Genomic DNA, 24,236 nt, shown 5'->3' on the forward strand with positions numbered 1-24,236 from the left:
CAAAACGGCCATAAGTGTTGTTCGATGCAAATTTCGGAGCGTCTTCGTTCAAAAAAGGGATTATAAAAGATCTTTTCTTGTCCTTGAGAACATGCCGGGTGGAGGTGGATTTGGAGCCGGATTTTCGATTGCGGGATGCAGACACGGATATTTTAATTGGATCTGGTACCATCTGAAGTTACTCAACTGAAATAACCAATTTGTATGTTCCGGAATCTCTAGATCATTGCAGTTTTACTCGGGAATGGAATCCCCCTATCCGTAAGTTTCCATAATATTGAATTGAAATTTATGGGCAGATATCATCAACTATTGATTTTCAACAGGGTCTTGAGAAAATGCGGTTTGCAATACAACCTCTCTGAAAATAGGTTCCTCAGTTTCTCCTTTCTGCTCCTCAGAAAAATTAATTTTCTGAGAGGTGGCACTGTTCAATTGAGGGCAGATTTATTATACAGGAACACCTTCAGTCTGGACCTGTGTGTGTTTTGAGAAACATATTCAGAAAAAAAAAAATTGTTAAAGATAAAGCCAAACGACTTGAAGAATTTGAAAGGGAACCTTTCACAGTTTTTCCTGTTTACTTAAGGCAGAGGTCTTCAACCCTTTGCTTAGTCGCGAGCACTGCCTGTACCCATCATCAAAACAAGAGCACCCTCAAGACAAGTTTGGTATACGAATGCATGAAACAAGGATGATTTCATTCGTTGTTTAATTAAAACGTTAGTCAAGTGCTCGTAAGTACGAAATTGCACACGAGCACCGTACACTCTGGGGACTTCAGGGATCACCGCAGTGATCGCGAAATCAATGGGTTGAAGATTCCTGACTTAAGGGGGTCACATACCCTTTAACATGGAGAAAAACTATGCTCTAGTTAAAATATCATTAAAAAATACTATTTAGCCATTGATTTATTAGAAATTTTTCCCGCATATTTTTGATTAAATATGCTATCCTATGCTGGTATAAAACTTTACATACAGGGGTTGGACAAAATAATATGAGAAATGAGACAAAATCTTTATTGATAGGCTGTCATTGTGACGTTGACACAGTACTTCTCCCGACACCAACAAGGGTGGCCGTTTTCGTTACTGTGGACCCGGCAAGACGGGCTCCAACAATCATGCTTCTTTCGAAATCTGTGAGGAAAGCCATAACCAAGTTTAACGCCCCAATATACTATTTCGCATCCGGACGCTATCACTGTCGCGACTAGACTGATGTGTGCACATTCTCGCCCGCTAGGTGGCATTCTTCTACACTAGAGGGTGGGAGTATACGACAGGTTCCCTCGAGTGTTGTCTCATTTCACGGGTGTTCACATTATTATGTCCAACTCCTGTAAATATCTCTCTCTCTCTCTACATTTTTTTTTAATTTTTCAAAAAAATACATTGAAAACAACTTGCGTACATAATAAAATGACATGACATCAATGTAACCATACAGTATTAAAATCAAAAAGAAGAATAAATATTTATGAATGGATCTGAAATCTTTTAGTTCATTTTATGAAATGAACCGTTTTCTTCATTTTAACTTCAATATTGTATGGTTACATTGACATCATGTCATTTTCTCATGCACAGAAGCTGTTTTTAATGCATTTGTTTGAAAATTAAAAAAAACAAATTGAGTATTAAAAATATGTAAAATATCATTCAAGCATCGGACAGCATATTTAATCAAAAATATGTGAAAAACATTTCTAATAAATCAATAGTTTTTCAATGATATTTTCCCTTATTCCCATGTTATAGAGGTATGTGATCCCCTAAACTAGAAAATTTCTACATGCGCACCTCTATTGACGCGGAGTATGTAAAGCCTATATAGCTTTCCTTGCCATGCACATACATATATAGTTTTTTCTTGCCATGCATATATATAGCTCTTCTTGCCATGCATATATATAGCTCTTCTTGCCATGCATATATAGCTTTTTTTGCCGTGTTATTTGTAACGGATGTTACAAAGAATGGAATTTAGGGCGGAAGATAAACTTTGGAACCTTTTCGTTCAAATGCTTTAAGCCAAGGATGGCCAATCTTTTCGGAGGTTGCGGGCCATTTCATGGATTTTAAAGCTTGTCGCGGGCCACTTAAATGATGTGAGAATGTGACGAAAGCCACTTAAGTAATCTGAAAATGTGCCGCAGACCGCTCAAGTGATCTGAAACAGACTCGCAGATCACCTAAAGGATCAGGGAATGCGCGGCGCGCCATCTAAGTGAAATGAGAATATGTCCGGTCCACTTGAGTGATATGAAACAGCAGAATATGTACACATTACTTGACCTTTCAGCGGCAATCCCGAGATATCTCGTCAAACTTGATCTACTCTTTAATTCAGCGACACGAAACAATTCGTCGTCTAAAAAATTCATTTTTACCGTAAAACATGTTTTCCATTCCCCTCCCCAATCAATCAACTCATCTCCGCCAGTGGGCGGAGTCAGCTCTTGTTCAAGGTTAGATAAGAGTAAAAATCGAGAAGATTGTGGGGGCGTGGTGCTTTCTTTCCCTCTTTCTTTCAATATTGCTAAGATACATACGTTCAGTATAAATTATACAAAAAACGATTTTTTTCTCAAAAAAATTATTTCTCTTCCTAGAAAACCACACACGTCATGGCAGATATTTTTGTATCATAGTGAGGGAAATAAAAGCGATGGGTGGAGTAAACTTTTTTTTCGGAAGGGATAAGCAGTTATCTGCTCGCAATCGCAAAAAAAAGAACAATTATTTTTGAAAATAGGCGACAATTTCCGAAGGTATCGCAATTTCAAATGTACAGTTATAATGCAGATCAGGAAAATTTTAAAAACCGCTTAAAGGGTTAAGCGATCTGTGGACGTACTGCGGGTCACTCAAGTGATCTAAGAATATGTCGCGGACAACTGAAGTGATGTCGAACTGCACTGCGGGTCACTTAAGTGATCTAAGAATATGTCGCGGACCACTGAAGTGATGTCGCACTGCACTGCTGGTCACTTAAGTGAACTAAGAATATGTCGCGGACTACTGAAGTGATGTCGAACTGCACTGCGGGTCACTTAAGTGAACTAAGAATATGTCGCGGACTGCGGAAGTGATGTCGAACTGCACTGCGGGTCACTTAAGTGATGTCGAACTGCACTGCGGGTCACTTAAGTGATGTCGAACTGCACTGCGGGTCACTTAAGTGAACTAAGAATATGTCGCGGACTACTGAAGTGATGTCGAACTGCACTGCGGGTCACTTAAGTGAACTAAGAATATGTCGCGGACTGCGGAAGTGATGTCGAACTGCACTGCGGGTCACTTAAGTGATGTCGAACTGCACTGCGGGTCACTTAAGTGAACTAAGAATATGTCGCGGACTATTGAAGTGATGTCGAACTGCACTGCGGGTCACTTAAGTGAACTAAGAATATGTCGCGGACTGCGGAAGTGATGTCGAACTGCACTGCGGGTCACTTAAGTGATGTCGAACTGCACTGCGGGTCACTTAAGTGATCTGGTAATGAGCCGCTTAGTTCACTTTCATAAAATTAGGATTTTTAGGTCAAGGGCTACATCAGATGGCTCTTGGAACCACATTTTCTCCACGGGCCGTGGGTTAAGCACGTATGTTTTAAGCCGTTTGTCTCTTTATTATATAGCTTTTTCTTTTACCTTTTTAATTTTTCAAAACAGGCCCATAATTCTGGACCACCCTGTATTTTGAGTAATATAATAAACACATATTATAAAATAAATTTTATAAACATAATCAATAAATTATTATATAAATAGGGAGACGGCTTCTCTTTTCAGAGCCCAATACATCAAGGACATTTTCTGGATATTATGCCGAAGTTAACTCGGAAATAAGAGTCATCTGGTTCCGCAAGGAGGTTGAACTCAGGTTCTCTTGCAAACCGCTGAAGTGCAGCACTACACACACACACCACCGGGGACACGACTCTTTCTGCTGCATTAGCCGAACTGAAGATACGCATAACATTTTTTTACTTTTATTACCAGACGCGCCCCGCTCCCCATCCGATACAGACATCAGAGCGTTCCCGAAGGTCGGGCACACCTGGGTACGCATAACAGCAGCAGTGGAAGCAGTGGATGCACAAACATGCTCGCAAAAGTTTGGGACGAATTTGGCTCAATGTGCATCCCAAGATGGACATAGAGCACCTTTAATTTGGTTTGTAAAAAAACTTAGGTATCAATGTGTTCAATATTTTTCGTAATATACGCATTTCAAATCGGATGATTCCTTTCAAAACACCCTGTATAATAATCTGTCCTCTATAAAATCACTTGCAATCGCTTTATAAGCGCCAAAGAGGTTGGTGCATGATCTTGGCTTCCCATTTTGCTTTCCTAAGGGAAAAATTTCTTTCCTTTAAGGAAAGATTTTCTGATGAGTTTAGACACTCGATTTTTTTTTCTCAAATACTATCGAAATTTTTATGCAATTTAACCCAAGCTTTTAGGATTTGGGTTGTTGATTATTTCTTTCTTGAATTCTAATTTCAACAATATGCAAAACTCTTTCGAAAATCCCCAAAATTCACCCATATTTTGTGCAATATATATTTTTTTTATATAACTGATGTTAATAAACAATTTCCGTGTTAAAGTATGTAACAACATTTTGTTGAGAGACACACGAGACAATGATGTGTTCGAAAAAATTTTCCATATCTAACAAAAAAAACTTCGTTTTGAGAAAAGAGCATTTTAGTAGGAAAACATTAGCATATTTAATGCCTGCCACCAGTTTTTATATTAAAATATTTTTATAAATATTTCTAGTACAGATAAGGAACAAGCAATTGAACACAGTTAGACGCAGCAAATTTCATGGTATTTGAAAACTGAGGAATTCGAAAATGGGTTTTTTGGAAAATTTGCGTTCACATCAATCCCCTTAATTGAAGAATACGTTTGAAAATTTCCTGATCGAAAATTTCAACATCATTTCCAAAAATAAAATCAATCATCACTGCTTAAACAACATCGAGAACATTCTACGATTTATGTTGAAAAAGCCGGCAACATATTATTTTTAAATTGTATCTCCGAATTGCGTCCATCAACTTCATTAATATATATACACACACACACACCAATACAATGGAATGAAATAAAATTATATAACGCAAATCAAACTCAGAATTTCATTATCTTGATAGAAAAATTTCCAAAAAAAGTTTCCGAATCTAAAGCCAATGATCGAAAAATTTTAATTAACGTCATTTTTTCAAACATCCATCGGAAAAATTTCCCACCTTCATAAAAGCAACACTGTAGGTATAGGGGAAAAAATTCTTCTAAAGCATGAGCTTACGTAAACAATAAAATTCAATTGTTAGTTCTTGCCCAGATAGAAATTCTTAGAAATCTCTCGAGAGAAATTTCCAATTTCGAAACACTGATGAAACACGGGGGAAAAAAATATGAATATTTTCTCGATTTTTAGTTATTAACAGAATATTTTTACGATTATAAACTTCCTAGAACTTCGAGGATCATCAGTCGAAAAATTTCACCCGTTCCGTAAATGTATAATAATGAAAAGGTCTATAATAAGATTGCAATATATTGGAAATTTTGGATAATAAAAATTTATCATACATAATATCTGTTTCATTTTTTCCCGTAAAATACATTTTAGTAGACTTGCTGTATAGCAATTGTTTTCTAGCTAAGGGATATTTATAAACAATATTTGTGTATGTGCGCGTGTGTGTGGAGATTTCATCGACATTTGACCGCATGTTTAGTGAGAATCAATGTCCCATATCCCAATTTCCCACAGTTTTACCGATAAAATTGGTCTCCCTTGTCATAAAGAAATAAAAACTTGATGCAAAGTTGACTGCCTTCGACTATATTTGTTCACCGTCATAAAAGGTCTTGAAAACGTCAACCTGGTACTACTTCACCAAACACCAACTCTGGCCATGTCGCTATATTGCAATTTACTGGCATTATGGGTTGGAATTGAAGGCGCTGTCTATCGGTGGTCGCCTCGAGTTCGTTAGGGAAAATATCTTATCTATATCCTCCCTTGGGTTCGAACCCGGGACCCTGACAACAACCTTCATGATGGTAGACGAGCATCTTACCACCATGCCACTCGGGCACTAAAGTGATGCCAACAGCACGCGGTGTTCCCAGGTGGTCACCCCCCCCCCCCCCAACAAGTACTAACCGCGCCCGATGCTGCTTAACTTCAGTGATCGGACGAGAACCGGTGTTTTCAGCATGGTATGTCCGTTGGCCAACCTAGTACTGGTTTCTAACGACACTTTAGTTATAACAATAAAATTTCCTGGAATTTTCCAATGTCCCTTTCACCGAGTCTAACTGTATTCAGCAGATTCGCCCATATGAAAAAAAATTTCTATCGAGAAAGTCGCCTTACAAAAATTTTCAAACTCACCAATCCCGAACTAAAAAGCTTTTGAACAGACGAGATATCTCGTCAATGCCGGGGAACTGTTAAACGAAGGTACTTTAAAACGATGCAGAAAGAACTATTCCGGCCATTCTCACGATAACACTTCACTCTAAACAAGAGTGTTTTGATCCCGTATCAAAAAGCATTTTGCCAAAGCTAAATAACTTTTATCTCCAAACCTGCATCATCATTTCTACGAGGCCGAAACCTGCATTCAGTAAATTCACATAAATTCGCGAAAAAACATCATCTTATGATAGAAATTTAAGCATAAATACCAAGTTTCAGAAATGCCCGATCACCAGCTAGATCTAAGAGCCTCTAAAAGTAAAAAGGCATTTATAATAATAATTGCATAACTAAAATTTACGCACAGTAAAGCGATAATTATCTACCCTCTATAAAATCACTTACAATGAATTTATAACAGTTAACTCATAAATACGCCTGAAAATGTTTCTAATCGAAAATTTCAACAGCCCTTCAAGAAATAAAATCAATCATCAATACTTGAACAACATCGAGAAAACTCTTGAAGTTATGAATTATTTGAAAAAGCCCCGACAATATAATTTCTAAATTGTATCTCCGAATTGCATCCATTAAGAAATCCATCACGTATTCAAAAGAAAGCCCGTGTAATTTCATCAACTACATTAAAAAAAAAAAAAAAAAAAACTAAATAAAATTAACGCAAATCAAACTTAAAATTTAATTACCTTAAAAATATTTCCGAATCTAAAGCCAATGATCGAAAAATTTTCTCCTAATTAACTTCACTCTTCAAACATCCATCGGAAAATTTCCCCCCCCCCCCCTTTTAAAACTAACATTGAAGGGATATAGGGGGAAAAAAAAATTTCCCCTCTCTAAAGCGTGCACGAGTTTACCTAAACAATAAAATTCAATTGTTAGTTCGTGCCTAAGTAGAAATTCCGAGAATTCTCTCGAGAAATTTCCAATTTCAAAACACTGATAAGACACGGGAAAAAAAAAATTTTTACTTATAAGAGAAAATGTTTTTACGATTAAAACTTCCTAGAGAGAGAGAGAACTCCACACATCATTATTTCGACAAAATTCACGCGTTCGATAGATACGTAATAATAATAATAAAAGCTATATAACAAGATTATTATATTGCAAGCACGACGAGGCGCGTTAATCTCGCGCCTCAAAATTAAATAAGTTTGGGGATTTCCTTAACGCTCTCATCAGACACAAAATGTGCTCTTTATTATTTCATTAATCGTAAACAGTTTCTAGCAACTTCTACCGTAAGAAACACGCCGTGATGATATCGTAAAATAAATATTATTAGCGTAGAGAGAGGATTATATACATGCAATATATATATAAGAGCTCAATCATTATTATATTTATTTTAGAGATTTCGTTCCGCCTATATTTCGCGAGATTTAGCTCTCTCTCCCTCCGTTTTATATATAATGCTTCCATCTTTCCGATATTTATATTGGCTCTTGATTGAGGATTATGTTCCGTGAATTTGATATGATTTTAATAAATTCCGCTGGAAATCAGGGCTATTGATATTAAATAGGTAATCGGGACGGGAGCTCTGTCTTTGATGATAAGAAATAGTAAAAATGCTTCGTTATGAAAGGAGTTATGTCGAGGAATATTTGAAAATTTCGAATAATAATATGTTCCGTAGCCTTAGTGGTTTCTGTTTCGGAATGTTATGTTTATGTGTTCTTTTTGGTCTTTTGTTTAGATGAATTCGGGTTTCGAAGACATTATTGTCACGTGCGTAATTTGTTTCGGAAATTTCTGTTAAAAGATATGATTACAGAGAGCGAGTCCAAAAATACAGATCAAATTCCGATTGAATCTGAAAACAAAAATTTAGTCCAAAAATTCGAAGATGGATTTCACATCAATGTTCGAAACAATGCCTTTATGTAGGCCGATCAAATACCGATCGAGTTCATAAATATTGATCAAAAACAGATTGAGTGCAAAAATATTGATCAAAAGCAGATTGAGTGCAAAAATATTGATTAAAAGCAGATCGAGTCCAAAAATATCGGGAAAAGCCGAATTCAGTCCACCGGGCAATAGTTATACACCGCGAGAGATATGGGTGGTGCTTACCCTATATGAACCGAAGAAGCCTGTTTATTTCTGGAAGCCGCGTAAAAGCTTTTGTACTCCTTAAAATTGGTATACTTGTGTATTGCCTAGAAATGTGTGGTTTTTTGTGTACATTCGTGAGTACTCCTAGAAATGCTTACCACTAAAAATGAGTATGAAAAGCTTAATTGCTTCTGAACCATGTGTATGAGACTTATGTAATTCTATAAATGTGTATGATGCGTACATAAACTCCTTTAAATGCGCAAGGGACTTGCACATGCATGAAATTCGGGAAAACCTTGCGTATGCCGTAGAAATGCGTGGTAAGTAGGTGTAGGCGCGTAACTTCTAGGAATGCTTACCCACTAGAAATGAGTAGGAAAAGCTTGTTAACTTTTGGACTGAGCACGAGGCTTATGTAATCCTATAAATGAGTGAAAACATTCCTTGAAATGCGTATAATGCGTACAAATACTTCTTCAAAATGCGTAGTATGCGTACAAATACTTCTTCAAAATGCGTAGTATGCGTACAAATACTTCTTCAAAATGCGTAGTATGCGTACAAATACTTCTTCAAAATGCGTAGTATGCGTACAAATACTTCTTCAAAATGCGTAGTATGCGTATATTTGTGGTATGGTGCAAATATGGTGCAAACCACACCTTGAAAAATGCATAGCACCTTGCTATAAAAGCATAGAATACAAACATACACTCCTTGAAATGATTAGAAGAATTGCGTATCCCTTAGAAACACAAAGTCAGTGTTCATGTGTAGTAAGCTTTTTTTACACCTAGATATAAGTATACCGAATATTATAATATATAGACATAAAAATAAAGATGGAAACAAAATTTCTCATCGATCCGCACCAATTAAAATATTATTAAAAAAAACATATTTTTAATATATTCTACCAAACTCCGAGAGTCTACCATAGAAATTACACAAAAACCTTCAATTACCATATTTTAAATAACTATGTAAATATACTTCAAAAAATTTGAAACAATAATTCTCAGCCGTTAATTTTTTTAAGTTTTACGAGGTTTAAAACACAAAGTATCAGCTTAATTAATCATAAGCATCATCCCCAAGACACAAATAATGCTCACGAGAAGGGTAGTAATTGTTTAAATACCAGAGTGCTTTGTTTCCTCCCCATTACTTCAAAGATCTTCTCCTTAAAAATTAATATTTTTCGGAAACTTATTCAACTTTCGTTTTCTCGAATCTCAGCAGATGACATTCTTTCTTATCTCCGTCCCAAAGTCAAGAGTTGACATATTTTATATCATCTTCTCTCCGAACAGATGTAATTACTCAAAATAGACTGAGAGAAAGCGTGTCCGGAAAATTCACCACCAGCAATTCACCGACAACAATTCACCGCTAGGAAAATTCACCGACCAACAATTCACCGCCATGCAATTCACCGCTAGGAAAATTCACCAGCCTGAAACCTCTATTCTGTAAATTTACATAAATTCGTGAAAAAACACCGTCTTATGATACAAATTTGATTCTACTGGGGGGAAACATACTTCATATTTATAATCTGTCCCTTTTCTTCTTCCCAATTCTTGTTTTTCACGAGTAAAATTCCGTAAATACCAGAAACTTAGTTTGGACAGCGACGAAGTGCTTTAAAATCCTCTATTAGCTACTGGAATTATTCGGCGAAAAGGAACAAATTCTTCTATGAATCCCACTGTGCTTGCTTCTGGAACTTGGTTTGTTCTCGACATTTGCTTGTGGACACGCGCAAGAAAATAGCTTATGTAATTAATCTTAAAAATGCGTAGTGCATGCAAACACTCCTTGAAATGGGCAAGGTACTTGCATATCTCCTAGAAATTTGTGGTAGGTGTGCGTACGTTTACACTCCTTTTAAATGCTTACTACAAAAAATACGTAGCAAGAGATAATTTATTTCTGAACATGCGTACGAGGGTTACATAATCTTATACAGTAAATGCTAACATGCATAGGATAGACACCTTGAAATGCGTCGAAGAGTTGCATATTTTTTATAAATGGGTGGTAGCTGTACATGGATGCGTATTCACTAGAAATACGTGATCTGTGCGGGTGTATTGCTGGAAATGCTTAACCCAAAAAATATGCAGAAGTTTGTTTAATTCTTGACACAACAAGCCTCATATAATCCTACAAATGCGTATGATGCGTACATACACTCCTTGGAGACTCGCGTATCCCCTGGATATGTGTGGTAGATATGCGTGCGTACTTCTAAAATTTTTTTCAAAAAATGCGTAGACAAAGATTGTTCCTTTCTGAACATGCGAATGAAGCTTACGTAACTGTATGACGCGTACAAAAGACTCCTCGAAATGCGTAGGCGACTTGCGTATTTCCGTAAAAACGCGTGGAAATTGTGCTTGCGTAGTACTCCCAGAAATACGTAGGAAGCTTGTTCACGTCTAGAATAAACAATAAACCAGATATTATAATAGGCATAAAAATAAAGTTTTAAATAAACAAAGTTTTCACACCTCACCGTTCTAAATTATAAAAAAATCAGCTATTCACAACAATACATACTACCCAATTCCGAGAATCTATCATGGGAAATATACAAAAATCTCTAATTACCATATTTTAAATGACCATTAAAATATGTTTCAAAAAATTGAAAACTATAATTTTTCACTGTTAATTCTTTTTTTTTTTTTAAATTTTACGAGTTTTAAAACACAAGTTATCCAGCTCAATTAATCATAAGCATCACCCCCTTCCTCCCCAAGACACAAATAATGCTCTCGACAAGGGTGGTAATTGTTTAAATACCAGTGCTTTGTTTCTCTCCCGATTACTTTAAAGATCTTTCCCTTAAAAAATAACATTTTTCGGAAACATATTCCACTTTCGCTTTCTTGAATCTCAGCAGATATGACGTTCTTTTTCTCAGCTCCGTCCTCAAAAAGTCGAGAGCTGACATCTTTTATATCCTCTTCGGAACAGCTGTAATTACTCAAAAAGACAAAGATTTTTCCCCAACATACTTTCATATTTTCAATCTTCTCCATATTTATATCTCTGTCCCCTGTTTTTTTCCTCCCCCCCAATGCCAGTTTTTCAGGAGTAAAATTCCGTAAATAACGGAAAATTACTTTGGACAGCGACGAAGTGCTTTAAAATCCTCTCTGTCTCTCTCTGTGCAGCTACTGGAATTATTCCGCGGAAGGAACAAAATTTTTCTGAGAATCACACTATTACGAGTTCTATTTTATGTTCTGTTAATACTTTCATGAGTGGTGCGGGATAGAGGGGTAAACTACAAGAATGGAAAATTTCAAGTTTCCTCTTGTGAAGGCCGTCTTCTCTTGGAATTCTAATTCCTCACAGGAGTTTTCACTCCCGTTCCTCTGGAATTCATCCAGGAGACGTTGTTTCGACACTCTTGGAAAACTTCAAGAGCAAAAAATAAAATAAAAATAACGCAGCAGAAGTTTGGTATAGCGTTGGTTATATTCTGTCGCATTCTTGAGAATCCCGCTCTGAAATTACAGTGTGAAGAGAGTTTGAATTATAAACTATTCAGGCATTTTTACCCTCGGTAAATTGTTGGAAATGTTTCTGGAATTTTCTTTGCTGGTTCTACCATTTTAGGATGAAAAAAACTGTGAGTTAACTTTACTTTGATGAAACGGATTCACGAATTATAAAAATAATACCATACATTTGTGCACATTTCTTATATGTAATAGGATCTTCTAGTTTGTATTTGACACATAATTCTTTACCCTCAATTGTTGAAAATACCGATTCAATCCGCCTTCAAAATGATCCCTTTGAGCAGCAAATACCGATCGAGTCCAAAAATACCGATCAAATGCAGATTGAGTCCAGTAACACCGATTCACACCCGTCTTAAAAAATTACCAATTATAGCAACAAATATCAATGGAGCCTAACAAATACCGATTCAAATTTATCTCCAAAACGATCATTTTAAGCAGCAAATACCATATTTGTGCAAAAAATAGCAATCAAATACTGGATTGAGTCCGAAAATAATGATGCACATCACAATCTTCAAAATAACACACACACAACGAAGCAAATACCGATTGAGTCTAAAAAAACTTCGATCGAATACCGATTGAGTATAAAAATAGCGATTTACATCTATCTTCAAAATAACCCCTGAGCAAAAAACGGCGATTGAGTCCAAAAAATACCGATTCACATACATGTAAAAACTAATCAATATGATCAGCAAATACCGATCGATTCAAGAACAAAAGAAATGTACCAATTCACATCAATCTTTAAAATAACCCTTTTGAAAAATAAATACCGATTGATGAATATAAAAATATATCGATCTTTAAAATAATTTCTTTCAGCAACTAATACCCATTGAGTTCAGAAATACCGATTGAACACCTTCAGTCGAAATATAGAAAATCACACCCATCTTTAAACCAATCTCTTTGAACAGCTATTACCGACTGAGTCCAAAAATACCGATCAAATACGGATTGATTCTAGTATTACTGATTACATCAACGTTAAAAAATAATTTATCGATAGTCAAATATAGATTGAGTCCGGAAATTCCAGTCGGATACGCATTGAAGTCCGAAAATTCCAGTCGGTTACCCATTGAGTCCAAAAACAGCGGATCACAAATTTTGGTACCTCAGAAAAGGCCCTAAGGCTGGTATTACACTATAAAACTTTAATAAAAATTCTTTTATAAAACTTGAAAAATGTAACCAATAAACACATCTGTTACATTCGAGCGAACTTAACTGATCGGTCTATTGGTTGCATTTTTCAAGTTTTATAAACGAACTTTTATAAAACTGGAAAAATTCAACCAATAAACGCATCGGTTACATTCGCGCAAATGCAACCGGTGATGTTATTGGTTGAATTTTTCGAGTTTTATCAAAGAGCTTTTACAAAACTTTATAGTGTAATCCCGGCCTAAGTTCGATTAAAGTAATTTTATAAAAGTTGAAAAATGCTACCAATAAGAGCATTGGTAACGATTGCATTGTTGATGCATAACGATTAATTAATTAATTTAACGATACATTGCATAACGATTAATTAAGGTGATTGACCAATAAGGTGATTGATTGCATTCGCAATCAATCACCTTATTGGTTGTATTCTTCGAGTTTTATAAATGTTCTTTCATAAAACTTGAAAAATTCAACCGATAAGCGCATCGGTTGCATTCGAGCAAATGAAACTGGTGATCTTATTGGTTGAATTTTTCAAGTTTCATCAAAGAGAGCTTTTACAAAACTTTTATAGTGTAATCCGGGCCTTACAAATTTTGGAATCCCATATAGAAAGCTCGTAATAAATTTTAACTCTCAGGGGAGAGATTTTCACTTCGACATGTGAGACATTCGTGCAGAGCCCCAGTAATTAAGGGGCCCCACAATTTAGACAATATACATTAACTGACTAACCATCTTAGAATCAGTCCAGGTACGGCATGAGGTCTATTTCTCCCCGTCAACTCAAAATCAGTCTCTCGAGAAAGCCCTTAGAAACTCAGGTAAACTCGAGCGCAGTAGAAAGCCAGTGAAAGTATCGAATATCCCTGATAACAGTATAATAGTACTCGCATATCAGTTCAGTGACACTTAAAATTTCTTTTTTCTCTCCCATCACAAATATCCTTGAACTAAAACTCCACGAACATAAATTTTCTTTGAAGGTTGTCCGTCATGTGATTATTGACCCCCACCATATCCAAAAAAGATATAATAATAATTTCACTGAAATTAAAAGTAAAAAGAAAAAGAAAATTATACTTTGATGGTTGCAGAGAACTCCAGTTCGATCAGAGATTATCTTGCGGACATTAATCAAATACCGGAGGCCCTACACACGTATAATAATAATAAAAAACTAAAGTGGACTTAATTCCACAGCCATAATTAATGGTGTCGTGATCTAAGGCGAAAACATCGCTGCCAACACACTAGAGACATCTATTAACATCATTAAGTGTAATTTTTTCGGGCAATTTTTTTTTTTTTGCCTCTCTTTTTTCCCATCGTCCCGTTTTTTTTTTTTACCTGTAATATCTCTGTATGTGTGTCACTCTGTGCAGTGATCTCCCACTTGCACCTATCTATATATTTTTTGGCAAATATTTAATTGTCCAGAATTGGGCAAAGCTCGCAAGGATAATAGATGCCAATTCCTTTGGCGTTCTCTCTTGCAACGTCTCTGTTTTCAGTGCCAAAAGGGGTAAAAAGAAGATTATTATGATACCGCATAATCTCCCCCCCCCCTTATTTTTCTACTATCTGAAGCTATTAAAAATTCCATCCGGTTTGTCATCATGTGGATCGTGACGATCTGGTAGCGAAATTGCCAGCGAAGATCATCGGCAGCGAAAGCTTCTAGGGGAGATTATGGGGAGGGGTGGTGGGGGGGGGGGGGGTTGCACCAGAAAGCGCTCTCTAATGATTTTAATAGCGCTCCATAAACAATGCCTTGGAGGTATTCCCGATGCATGTACGTTATCTATAGGTAATCTTGAACTCGGTGGCCCCACAGCGATTATCGAGTTCTTTCTAGAAGACGTAGGAGCCCTCGCCCACCCATCTCCTCGCCCCCCCCCCCCCCACCAGCTCACGTAGAGGCCCTCAAGATCAAGAAGGTACCATGGACACCTCTAATAGAAGTCACGAAGGGGGTCCGGGTGGATAATAATCGGGGTAATGAACAAACTCATGGTGTCGAATCGACCAATAAGAAATCATTCCCTGCGTTTCATTTTTTTTTCTATCTTGAACCGTTTAGTAAGTACCATTATGGCCGTCTTATATGGGGGGGGGGGGGGACCTGACCTAACCAATAATTTTAGGGAGGCCTCCCTTCATCCAAGAGCAATTACGGCCGATTTTTATTTTTTGTGCCTCTCGTACGCAGGGCCTGTACGCAGATTGTAGGTGTACGTGTTCGTACTACACGCGTCGTGCAGTAGCGGTATGAATTATTTAAAAACAAAAGTAAATGTACGGAAATCGATGGAAGACAAAAAGAAAAAAAAATATGGACACACAAGAAAGACCAGAGAGATGATAAAGCCAGATAGGTCACGTTTCTGGCAAATGGCTGTTTGGCTTTTTTTGGCAAAAAAGAAATTTCCATGATCCAATAGCCAAAGAAAAAAACTATAAGAAAGCCACGTTTGGTGAATCAAACACGTTTCCTCAAGGGATGTGCCACGAAAATACCTTAACTATAATTTTTATATAGTGATAATAAGCTCGGGTTTGTAATGACGGCCGATTTCCTAGAAGTCGTGCGGAAAAAACCTAAAAAAATATATTATAGAAATTTCTAGAATATCCTATTACTATTATAGTATAAAATTGACGGTGATTGTAGATGGCAGCACGAGATATTCCATCTTTGAATCGAAAGGCATCATTGTTATTTTTTATCCTTTAAAATTGCTTTCTTTTATCGGCGAAATAGATTTTTTTTTTTTTAAGGATTTGTCAGCGAACATGATCATTTTCAATCATTTTCTGATGATCGATAGGTGGCCAGAAATTTCGGACATCGTCCGGTTGATGTCCAGACACAATTGGGTAATTTAAAAATAAGGAAAAAGGGTAATCGATCAATCCGTCAGTCATCGTGAGGCTCGTTTTTCTTGAAATCACGTTCGTAAATAGGGATGTTGTTTGTTGGATGGTTATTTTAATGTGGTCACGTGATCCTTTATGACCTCACTTTGTCTAGTGAATCATTATTCGTGTTGTCTTTTAGGATTATTGGGGAACAAGATCATGTTTATAATCATTTTCGCCCCATTATAGCCACTCTACGCACGAGATGCGATCACAGAGAGACCTAAAGATTGAAGGACCTTAGAAACTTTAATTCCTAGTCAGGTGCTCCATTAAAACACTCGATAATTGCGCCTGATTTCATTCAGGCAAGTGTATTTCAGCCAATAATCAATGCCACAGCTCTTTGATCGGTACAAGATATTTCCATTACCTAGCACCAACACTAAATATATATTTTATCCCATTACAATAAGCGTGGGATTTTCGTAATATATTCGTAATATAATACCTTAGTCATATTTCACACATAGATATAATAAGCTGGAATTTGTAATAATAGTCAATTTTTTTTTTAATCTTGCAAAAAAAGCCAAAGAAAAAAAATTACATGTATTTTTTGAGCACACTATTCATATTTAAAAAAAAAATTAATGCTGATCACAGATGGCAGCACAAAATATTTCATTCTTGATTCGAAAAAGACTGTTATTATTCTTCAAAAATTCGTAATTTCTTCGTAGAAAATCAGAAATTTATATTTCACTTGTCTCCAGGGATCATTTTCAATCATTTTCTTATAATCAACAGGTAGACGGCCGGACAATGTCCGGTCGATGTCCAGACTCAATTGTGTGATTAAAATAAGGAAAAAGATTGGGTAATCGATCACTCGGCCAGCTATCGTAAGACTTGTTTTTCTTGAATACATGTTCATAAATAAAGATTTTGTTTGTTGGGATGATCATTATAATGGTCACTGATCTTTCATGACCTCACTTTGCTAGCGAAGTATTATTCAAGTTGCCTTTTATGATTATCGGGGAATACATGATCGTGTGTTTATTGACATAATATTTATCTCATTTTAACCACTCTACGTATATGAGAGGTGATAAGAACGAGACCGAAAGATTAAAGCAGGGGTTCTTAACCTATGGGTCGCGACCCAAACTTGGGTCACCGGGGCTCCGAGATGGGTCGTTATCTAAATCTACTAACAACCAGGGACTCTGAGCTATGTGGTCCCGACTCAAACGTGATTCGCAATGGCTTCCGAGAAGGGTCGTACAGATCCACTTGCAGCCAGGGATTCTTCAGCTATGGATCATGACCCACTCTTCATTCGTTGGTGGATTCCGAGTTGGGTCGTAAAAATCCATTAAGCCAGGGACTCGAGCTATAGGTCGCAACCCAGACTTGATTGGCAGGGGCTTCCGAGATGGGAGTCATAGAAATCCACTAACAGCAAGGATATCCTGAGCTATTGATCACTAACCGGAATTGCTTGGCAGGGCCTTCCGAGATGGGGTCGTAGAAATCCACTAATAGCCAGGGTATCTTGCGCTATGGGTTACTAACCGGACTTGCATTGCAGGGGCTTTCGAGATGGGTCGTACAAATTCACCTACAGCCATGAGATCTTGAGCTATTGATCAGTAACCGGACTTGTTTGGCAGGGGTTCCGAGATGGGGTCATAGAAATCCACTAACAGCCAGATTATACATCACGACCCAAACGTGATTCGCAGGAGCTTTCGGGACGAGTCGTAAAGATCCTCTTACAGTCCTGTTATAAATACGCTTATTGCGTCACTGGTTTCACTAGTTTCAAAGTCACATGGGTCGCGAAGCTAATCTTTTTGCTGATTTTGGGTCGCGGCTGAAAAAAGTTAAGAACTCGTGGATTAAAGATTCCTAGAAGCTTTTTTGTTCCTTGTCAGGTGCTCAATCAAAGCACCAAAGAGTGTTCGGTGATTGTTGCTGATTTCATTCAGAGACTTCTGGTCCGCATAAAATTCCAACCGATCTACATAGGCTTCCAAACTAATACTGCGTAAGTTTGGGAAAAGAAATTTCTGTGATCTATCACCACAAAAAAAAAAAACTATAAGCCATGTTTGGAGAATTAAGGTGATGCGTGACTCTCTGGGGTAAATGCGTGGTCAGAAATTTTGGGCATTGTCCGGTTGATGTTCAGATAAAATTGGGTGTTTAACCCTTTAAATGCGGCAATGGCGAGATATCTCGTATCCATAAAAGCCTCTTATTTTAGCATTTACAAGCCCTTTATTTATATTTTGTAGAAATGATTTCCAGATATGGAAAACTTTTCCTTATATCCCCTTATTTTGCACCAGCTGAGATTCGGAAGGAAGCCCACTTAATTGAAAAAACATATGACATTTTGGAGGGGGGGGGGGGTTATTTATTTCTAATTGTCGCTTAAAGGGTTAAAAAATAATTGAAAAGAGATTGGGTAATCGATCAATCCGTCAGTCATCATGAGACTTGTTCTTTCTTGAGCCATGTTCGTAAACAGGTATATTGTTTGTTCTTTGTTGGATGGTTATTTTAATGGTCACTGATCTTTTTTGGCATCACATTGTCCAGTGAACTATTATTTATGTATTGTCTTTTATGATTTTTGGGAGAAGGATGATCATGTTTATAACCATTTTCGTCACATTATAGTCACTCTACGCACATAAATGTTAGTCAGATAGGACTTAAAGATTGAAGATTCCTAAAAGCTTTTCTTCCTTGTCAGGTGATCACTTCAAGCACCCGAGAATATTCGATAGTAAAATTGTACGCGACTTCATTCAGGCCTGTGTATTTCAACCGTTAGTCCACTGACCGGCGCCGGTACGCAAAAAGTTCCGGCCCTTTATATTTTGGTGGATCCTCAAATTATTTTTCTCTTCATTTATTTTTTTCATGTCCCTACTTTTGTTTTTCACAATTTATTTTCGTAAATTATTCCTCTCGTTGCTACCGGTCCACGATTTTTTTTCGCTCTTCTCACCTGTCCGCAAGTATCAAAAAGTTGAAGAATACTTGTTTGTGAGCACTCTTACGGAAATACTCCATCCAAACAGTATTAAAATTTTCAAACTTGACCATTCATTTCTTTTTGGAATTTTCAACATGTTTTTTGCATTTTTGATACGTAATAAAAATGCATCAAAACATAAATGCCCAAAATCTTTATTTTTTGCAATTTTTTTTTTTTAATTTTTTTTTGTGAAGAAATAATTCGTTTCGTTCAAATGCTTTCAGCAAAAAATATACACTGTACCATCATCTTTACATACAAATTTTTTCCAGAATTTTATTGCTAAATTTTATGTAATAAGTTCCACTTTTCCGGAGAAACTTTCTTCGGGCAGCCATCTTAAAAAAACCCCGACAGTTCAACTTTAAGTACTGTCCCCTCTGACCAAAGCCCAAAAATTTCATATTCATCATATTTCTAACTCAAAACTTGAACAATTCTTTAAAAGCCAGGGCTTAACCAGAAATCCTCCGCACTCAGCTTGTGACGTCAGTGAGTAGTCCATTTGCCCTCAGAATATTCAGGGAAAAAAAATTCCCTGCTCGTACCAGTATTATCGTTGTGCGGAAAAGAAATGATCGGGCTCAGAATTGGCGATTTCTATGCACCATATCCAATAACTACGCGGTATTTGTGAGCCAACCAGGAAGATTCTACGCCAAAATAAGAAGAAACGAAATAGGATGCTGTGTTTCAAAATGTGGAAAACTTGCTTAGTCTGAATGACGTGAAGCATTGTTTTTAGACTTGGTGTTTTTCTCAACCATCGAGCCGTGGTCAGGTAAAGGGCCCTGACATTGGACACATCAGGCCAACAAAGGTTGGTTCTTCTTAGAATATTATAGACTTCCCTTTCAGATTCTTTAAATATACATCGCAAAGTTCTTCAGGATTTTTACAGCTGCGGAGTAATAAATGAGAGAAATAATTTTACGGGCAGGCAAAAATAAATTTTGAAATAACTAGTAGATTTACGATAATGATATTGTATAGTAGTGTGCATAGTTTGTGTTGCCATTTATTGCCATACAAATCAGAATCAGGACTGCTTTAATTAGTTTGGATTCCTGGGGACCCAAAAATACTAAAAAAAGCCCCTTTTCGACTTTCATAAAAAAAACTTCTTGTAAATAGTTGATAATGTTTTCGCGGCCATCATTTAATGTAAATTGTTTGTTCGGGTTTGAAGACCGTCGTCCGTTTGAGTTAGTTCTCACCGTTTCCCCAACACTAGGTGTTGGCATCATCAGGAGAATTGATAAAACTGGATCAAAGTCAAGTTTTCCGGACTCTCGGGTTGTATTTACGTACATGAGTGGCTTGATATACACTATTGTTTTGCGATTGTTGTTGATCGTATGGCTGGCAGTGAATTGGATCAACTGACCTATACGATATCAACCATAGGATCAACTGACCAATCGCAAAACAATAGTGTATATCAAGCCCCTCATGTATGTAAATGAAGACAACCTGAGACTCTTTGATCCAGTTTTATCAATTCTCCTGATGATCCAACAACTAGTGTTGAGGAAACGTTGAGAGCTAACTCAAACGGACGACGGTTTTCAAACCCGAACAAACAATTTTCATTAAAACTTTTTGTGTTGAAAAACGGAACTGAATTGCCAATAACAAGAAATGATTAATTTGATAAATAAAAAGACCAATGGAAAATCGAAATTAATAAATATCTGTAATGATCTTTGCCCATTATTGAGAAGAGGGCTTGCCTCGTATCTTCTTTCATCAAACTGTTGTGTAGGGCTGAACGAAATCTCTCGGCAGGAATGTGTCATTATTAGGGCTCGGATTTTTATGCCCCTAAAGATGAAACTTCGTTGCTGATCGGTAAATTCAGGTTTTTTTAACCTGTCAGAAACGACGTTTCATCTTTAGGGCGTAAAGATCCGAGCCCTAGTCATTATGTTAGAGATACGTGAATTTCGCAAATAAAAAAAAAATCCAAGTTTCACACACATACACAAAAACACCAAATCGAAAATTTCACGTTTATTTGAAAAAATAAATGAATAAAAGTTTTCGAGTTTAAAAAACGGTTTTCATTCATATTTTTTTTTACAAAAACAAATTATGTGTTATTCCGCTAAAAAATATTTTTGATCAAAAATTTTCCGTTCATCCGCGGAAATATTTTCAAGTGAAATGTTTCGCATTCATTCACAGAAACGAACTAAACTAACGACACAATGTTTTTTTATAGTTTAATTAAGAGGTCAAATATTAAAATACTGTACTTAGTTGAAAGTTCCAAAATTCAAATGCTCGGCGAAATTATTACCAATTTTCGCTTCAAAAATTTTCAAATTATCAAGATTTCGCTGAAAGTGGCAAAAAAACCGCATTTATTCATCAAAAATGGCAAATTTCGCATTTATCACGTAAACACAAAAATTAAGTATCCCTAGTCATTAGCTATTCACGCGGCTTTACATCTCTTATATAAAGGTGGTTCTTCCACACATAAGAGAAAAGGTGACCGGGCCACGCAGTCTTCTGGAAATTAAGAACCACTGGTTTAGACGGCCATGAGTAAATTACCTGGTGATGACATCTAGTTCAATTCCCCCTAATTACTTGATGAAATTCGCAATACACCATTCTGGAATGGAAAACAGAAAAAAAAAAACACCCTAATACCAGTGAACAAATTACTCGTACCCGTTAAGCTTTCCAATATCCAATTTGCGGCGAGATTTGTTCTCTTTTCGATGATCGATTACACCAGAAACTCGATGCCCATATCGATTCCAGATCTTTTCCTGATGAATAACTTCAGAAAATAGAAAGAAAAAAAAAATCCATATATAATGCTTCCAGGCGTAAAGAGTGAGTTAAGAGTTGCCCGGGTGGAAAAATTGTTGGCCTCCACTCTCTACTAAATTACGCGAGGATTATAGGCCGGAGTGGCTTTCAGCTCGTGCACACGCACACTTTCCTAATCGTGATCAACCCCGTCGCCGTCCACACACACCAAATAAATGTCCACTCAGCATTAGTTACTCAGTGAAGACTTTATTCATGGTCGATGGCCGTAGGAAACAATCCAGAATAGGACAAGAAACAAGGATTGGAAAGAAATTCGCCTGTGTGTAGGGGGGTTCACCCTCATCCATCCATCATGAATCATTTTGCTAAGTAGCAGTATGCGGCCGATGTACAGCAAGCGGAACAATAGGCTGGGATGAGAGGAATGCACGGCTGCGATATACTGTATATCGCCCGTGTGACTCAACCAAGCTGCGGATGTCATTCCGGATGGGTGTGTCCATTGACGAGGATAGTCGGTCGTCCCGGTACTCCCGGCTTCAGAGAGAGAGAGAGAGAGAGACAACACACGCACAGTCTTCTTGTCCATTTAGCTGATTAGAGTTGGATAATCCCTACAACATCGCTATGGAGTCCCGTCCTCCCCCTTGCCAAGATCGGAGCTGATGAATGTCCACAGGGAGCTATAACGCGAAGGATTATTCTATTCCTCCCTAGCCATTTTTCGGAGATATCCAGACATTAGTATTACGTTTTAATTTCCAGTTCCCATCAGTGGGAAAACAAGGGACTCTCCGAAGCGTGGAATTCCGGAATTCTCATTTCACCCAAAAATAGGGCCCCGCTCGCATGCTCGGTAATAATTCCGTAGAGTAGCTTGTTGTGCGTCGGGATAGACATCATTTCAGACATGTCTGGAGAAAATGACCCGGCACGCGAAAGAGCAGATTTATTTCTCATCCATGCTCATGTCGGCGTTATTGGATGCAATTAACTAATCGCAGTTGGTCTGGAATAGCCGCTGTGTGGCATCGTGATGGCTTCGAGATCGATCATCATGGCCGTGCATGGATGGATGTCCAGTAAATATTTTTGTGATTTTCTAATTTCGCGAAATTAATGCGAAACCGCTTCTGTTCAGCAAAATGCAGGTCTCTACCTAATTAGCGATTGACAGACCCGCAACTGAAAAATGCGTTCAATACACATTCGTTCATCGCTTATTTCTCACTTACAGTTTTGGAGATAGAAGCCACAGCAGCTTTTGTTTCGTGAACAAAATACGGTTTTATCAGCGCAGCCCCACCTCATATTTTTCGGGAATGAAATGATCGTACATAGAGTGAAGTTATGAAAATGCTTTTGGAAAAGAAAGCAAAACCGAAACAAGAGAGCAGCTGAACTTGAAGCTGTTATGAAAAAACTGAAATATGCATGTGTTATTCATATTGCACACACATACACAGCTCATAAATTTCACACCTCCATCAAGAACTGAAATAAGGACTTTTCGACAAAAACTCGGCTTAAAATGTTCTTTCACAACTTAAGATTTTGATGAAAAGAACTTAACTTTAGAATTTCAGTACAAAGAGATCAACTTTAGACATTCGATACAAAAAAATCAGCTTTGAATGTTTCTTCAGGAATTCAGCTTTAAATGTTTTTTCAAGAACTCAGCTGGGAACTTGTGATATAAAGAGCTCATCTTAAGGCTTTCGGTGTAAACTTCAGACATTTAATACAAAGAAGTTAACTTTAGAATTTCGATGTATAGAACTCAGCTTTAAATGTTCATTCAGAACTCAGCTTTAAATGTTCATTCAGAACTCAGCTTTAAATGTTCATTCAGAACTCAGCTTTAAATGTTCATTCAGAACTCAGCTTTAAATGTTCATTCAGAACTCAGCTTTAAATGTTCATTCAGAACTCAGCTTTAAATGTTCATTCAGAACTCAGCTTTAAATGTTCATTCAGAACTCAGCTTTAAATGTTCATTCAGAACTCAGCTTTAAATGTTCATTCAGAACTCAGCTTTAAATATTTTTTCCAGAATTCAGCTGCGGACTTCCTATTCAAATAGATCACCTTCAGACTTTCGGTATAAAGATATCAGATTTAGACTTTCGATACAAAGGAAATAAACTTTAGAATATCGATGCATAGAACTCAGCTTTAAATTTTTTCTCAGACCTCAGCTTTAAATTTTTTCTCAGAACTCAGCTTTAAATGTTCGCTCAGAACTAAGCTTT

The 24,236-nt window shown here is 37.0% G+C and overlaps 1 protein-coding gene and 1 pseudogene across 1 annotated transcript in view; both read right to left on the reverse strand.

The window, feature by feature from the left end:
- The window catches only part of Tmtc2 (Transmembrane O-mannosyltransferase targeting cadherins 2), a 432,809-nt gene that overhangs the window by 331,787 nt on the left and 76,786 nt on the right, over window positions 1-24,236 (reverse strand). The gene's annotated exons all lie outside the window — the stretch shown is intronic.
- Window positions 6,146-6,274, reverse strand: LOC149066814 (5S ribosomal RNA; annotated as a pseudogene).

Source organism: Pholcus phalangioides, unplaced genomic scaffold (assembly GCF_987345545.1).
Source record: "Pholcus phalangioides strain wild (caught in Gottingen) unplaced genomic scaffold, Ppha-v1.0 ptg000032l_1, whole genome shotgun sequence".
In the NCBI taxonomy this organism is placed as follows: domain Eukaryota; kingdom Metazoa; phylum Arthropoda; class Arachnida; order Araneae; family Pholcidae; genus Pholcus; species Pholcus phalangioides.